This window comes from Ricinus communis, chromosome 9 (genome assembly GCF_019578655.1).
Source record: "Ricinus communis isolate WT05 ecotype wild-type chromosome 9, ASM1957865v1, whole genome shotgun sequence".
Lineage (NCBI taxonomy): Eukaryota > Viridiplantae > Streptophyta > Magnoliopsida > Malpighiales > Euphorbiaceae > Ricinus > Ricinus communis.
Genome location: NC_063264.1, coordinates 22297345 through 22302234, shown reverse-complemented (window position 1 = coordinate 22302234; position 4890 = coordinate 22297345). Strand labels below are relative to the sequence as shown.

The 4890-nt window shown below is 39.8% G+C and overlaps 1 non-coding gene across 1 annotated transcript; it reads right to left on the bottom strand.

Annotated features, from left to right (window-relative positions):
• Window positions 1-697: 697 nt before the first annotated feature.
• LOC112535507 lies at window positions 698-804 on the bottom strand. Its single transcript, XR_003079623.2, has one exon. It is a non-coding gene; the product is annotated as a small nucleolar RNA R71 (small nucleolar RNA).
• Window positions 805-4890: the final 4086 nt, after the last annotated feature.

Here is a 4890-nt window from a genome sequence, read left to right as displayed (position 1 = left end):
GCCGTTGCTGGGGAAACAGTAATGGTGAACTAGAGTGAATTGTTTTTGTGTTGATTTAGTCATTGTTTGTTTATTCATTTATTCTTTATTTTTTTATTATTTATTGTTATATTATTTTTAATTGATTGGTGGTTGTTTGGTTGTCGGTTTCAGGTAGTATATGACTAGGAGCTCTAACCCTGATCCTATAGCACCATTATCTAACCCGGAGCGCTCTCTCAGATTATTGAGACGATGTTTGCAGGCAGTTGAGGAGTAGGACAGAGTTACAGTTCAGGTTCAAGCAGTTGACACAATGGAGAACCTCAACCCCCAGGCCGATGATGATCAAAGGACCATGTACGAGTTTGCTCGACCCTCTTTAGTTGGGACGAAAATGAGTATAGTCAGACCTGCTGTAGCGGCCAACAATTTTGAGATAAAGACCAATGTTATCCAGATGATCCAGCAAAGCGTGCAGTTTGGAGGATTGCCCAGCGAGGATCCCAATGCACATATCTCCAACTTTTTAGAGATTTGTGACACATTCAAGATAAATGGAACAACCGATGATGCCATTCGGCTGAGATTGTTTCCATTTTCCTTGAGGGACAGAGCAAAGAGATGGCTGCAATCTCTTCGACAACAGACGATCACTACCTAGAAGGCGTTGGCCGAAAAATTTCTATACAAGTATTTTCCTCCCGCTAAAACTGTAAAACTTAGAAATGACATATCTTCTTTTATGCAGTTTGATGATGAAAGAATGTACGATGCATGGGAGAGGTTTAAGGATCTTTTGAGATGCTGCCCACATCACGGATTGCCAGTGTGGATGCAGGTTCAGACCTTTTACAGCGGGTTGAACCTTGCAACGAGGCAGATGGTGGATGCTGCAGCAGGTGGGGCACTAAATAGTAAGACGCCCGAGCAGGCTCAGAACCTGATAGAGGAAATGGCCATGAACAACTATCAGTGGCAATCCTCTAGGAGCCGACCAGGAAGACAGGGAGTGGTCAACCAAGTGGACTCTATAGCAGCCTTGGCAGCTCAAGTGGAGCTTCTAGCCAAGAAGATCAACCAACTCCAGATGCCGGTTCATGCAGCGAATGTTGGTTGCGAGTTTTGTGGTGGCTCGCATTACAGTGCAAACTGTACCGAGGGAGGTATGTTTGCTTCATCCTCTACTACTTTTCCATCTAATTCTGTTATGTTTTCTGATGTTGAGCAGGTTGACTATATGGGGAATGCCCCAAGGCAGCATAACGATCCTTACAGCAATACATACAACTCTGGGTGGCGCAATCATCCCAACTTCGGTTGGAGGAATAATAATGCTCAAGGTCTACCTGATTCTCAGAGACTTCATCGGCTCGCACAAGCTCCTCCTCTACCAGAAAAGAAGTCAAATTTAGAGGAGCTTATGATGAAGTTTGTGACGTCTACGGAGATGAGGTTCCAACAAACTGATAGTGCACTTAGGAACCAGCAGGCCTCGATTCGGAACTTGGAGACCCATATTGGCCAAATCTCTAAAATGTTGTCTGAGAGGCAGCAAGGAACGTTCCCAAGCACCACTGAGTCTAATCCGAGGGAGCACGTGAATGCCATCACTTTATGTTCAGGTAAGTTAGTTTCAGCTCCTTCTAAGCCTATTCTTGATGACGCCACTATCAATGTGCAGGTTGAGGCGAGCAGTAAGGTTAGGGAACCTGAGGGACAAAAGGTGAAATCAATTCCAGTCAGAGAATATCAACCTAAGATTCCTTATCCTGCTAGAACTAAACAAGCAGAGGCAAAAGAGCAGTTTAGTAAGTTTTTAGATATTTTTAGACAACTGCATATTAACTTGCCTTTTATTGATGCATTGGAACAGATGCCGAAGTATGCTAAGTTCTTAAAGGACATACTTAGCAGAAAAAGGAAGTTGGAGGAGGTCGCCTATGTTCAGCTCAATGAGTGCTCAGCGGTGTTTCAGAGCAAGTTGCCAGAGAAACATCACGATCCAGGGAGTTTCACTATTCCCTGCACTTTAGGTAATTTGTGTGTGGATGATGCATTAGCTGATTTGGGGGCTAGCATAAATGTCATGCCCACTAATTTATTCAATAAGCTAGGTTTAGGGGAGGCAAAATCCACTAGGATGTGCATTCAATTAGCTGACCGTTCTGTTAAGTTTCCTAGGAGAATTGTGGAAAATGTGCTAGTTAAGGTAGATAAGTTCATATTTCCTGTGGACTTTGTGGTTTTGGATATGGACAATGAGCATGGTGTACCATTAATTTTGGGGAGACCTTTCCTTGCCACAGCTAGAGCTAAAATAGACGTATTTGAGGGGAAGTTAGAACTTAATGTAGAGGATGACTGTGTCACTTTTAGTTTACCTTCATTTGATTGTTCTTCCACCGACCATGTTCATGCCATTTGTTGTATTGATGGAATTGATCTTGCATATAATACACAACCACAAGATGTACAAATGGATGATGCTATACATGTTTCTTCCCCTATTAATATGTGTTATTCATCTAAAAAAAATAACTTGTATCAATATGAGACTTTGTGCTATGATAGACCCGAGAAGGGTAGTTGCAAGTTTGTTTTTGACAGGTCACCTAGCCGGAATGCGGAGTGGATGAATGGACATCCTAAATCGGTCCAGAGAGCACCTCCTTGGTCATCTACCGCACACATCCGACCTTCTCGTTGTGCTTATATGCCTCGAGCCCCAACTTACATTGAGCCTACCTTCTTAATTTACCCGCGATGCAGGAATGCTGTTGTAGAGTCCAGCTAGATGACTCGAACAAAAAGAAGCACCGTCGAGAGGCATTCCCGAATCTTTTTTTTTTTTGCTTTCTGAATTTTTGGATATTTTTTTTTATTTTATGTAGTCATTGGTAGTTAGATATTTCAGTCTGTTTTTAGTAAGTTTGATTTTTAGGAGATACTATCTTATTGAACCTTTTACTAGATGCTGCTTGGAATGTGTTTATTCTTGAGTTTTGCAGGAGTTAGCCTACTTGATGCTCGTACCTAATTTTGAGGACTAACATATTTTGAAGTGTTAAAGTACACATCAAGGGCAGTATCTAGTAGACTTTCTAGTTTTTATCTCTTTATGTCGTTTTATTTTTCTCTTAGTTTTCCAATTTCTTTTATGGACTCCCATAATCTGCTTCATTTTACATATTTTATTCATGCCTACCTTGTTCACACTGAGGACAGTGTTTTTCACACGTGTGGGGTAGGTACCGTAGATTTGTGCAGCTTTTATCGAACCTTGTTGGAAGAAGGCAATGAATGAATCTCTTAATTACAATCCAAATGACCATTCCTCTACCACGGACTAGCCAACCCCCTAATATACTGCTGATGCACCTCCTTTCACTCTAGAGCCATAGTCGGGAAGGTATTAGTTCTTTTCCTTTTGATTTCTTATATTTTGTACACTGGGGACGGTGTGTCCTTCAAGTGTGGGGTGGGTGATATTTATCCCGTCTCAGTAATTTGCTTATTCTTTGTGCAATTTTTTGTAAAATTTTGAAAATTTTTCACTTTGTTTCGATGCTCTTACTGTTGACTTGCTTTTGAAATCCTGTTTATGTCCATGTGATCGGGTAAAACCGATAGTGTTGAGTCTTGCGGAAGAATGTAAGATAATTAGTTTGAGTTGTGCACTAAGTTGCTTTGGTTTATTTAATTCTGTTTTGATGATTTTTGTTTGGAACCTACTCAAAGGCACACTTGTGAGAAATTGAGCCTAAATTGTAAGTGTACACTTTATATGCTTGTATTTATTTCTTGTTGAGAGTGCCGATTACTGTCTTTACTTTTAGAACTTGCTCGGTAATGCTTATGAGGGCCACAAGGAGAGTTTAATACTTTGGTATGATAGAGGTACTTAGTTTTTTATTCTAGCCAAATAGCCTTCATTCGTTTATTGATTCTGTAGATAACCCCTTCTTTCACCATTTCCTGTATCATATTCCATTACCACTTAGTTTTATTCTGCTTTGGGTTATGATTTTGCATATGAGTTGTTTTTATTGGGAATTTTTGTCTTGAGAATAGCGTTGGAATCTTGTAGCAGCTTACTTCAATCCAAAAAGAAATTCACTCTATTATGTGAATGTTCTTCCCTTATGAAAAAAAAGAGATAGAAGAATAAGAGGGAAAGGTGATGAAAATAAAGAAAGTAAGTGAGCTAAACATTTTGACTTGATTCCTATTTCCCACCTTGGACTACTGTCCATTGTTTACCCCTTGTGATCATTGTGACTTATGTGCAGGTCATGTATTTCATTGCAGAACACCATAGGTTCAACTTTGACCAAATTTACCTACCCTTACCTAATCCCCATTACAACCTTTATAAAGACCTCTTGACATGGTTGTTGACTCTCCATAAGTGGTAGGAGTAGGATTTAAGAGCAAGCATATAGTAAGTAAGGCAGTAGTTGATGCATTGAGCGATTAAACACTACCCTTTAAACACTTTGAGTGATTTAGAGTGAATCTGGTGAGGAGTTGGTTCTGAATAATTTCGTTGAGACAGTATTGTGTGAACTATTGGCATCTTGGTTGTGATACTTGAAATTGATTGCTTCTTTTCTTTTTGTTTGACTTACGCTTATTAAGGATATGTGCAGGAGCTCTCTAGCTTGTCTGTCAGTTTAGGTATTGTTCCTTAGTGGTTTATTTTCCTTACTTTACTTTTGATTACTTGAGGACAAGCAATGAGCTAAGTGTGGGGTTATTTGATGTGCGTAAAATACACACATCTAAATGGGGTTTTTAAGATCGATTTTATGGATATTTGGATGTGAATTGGTATCAACACTCACCCTATGTATCTGTTTGTATGTATTAGGTCCAAAAGAAGTCAAAGAATGAAAAAGGAAAGAATTG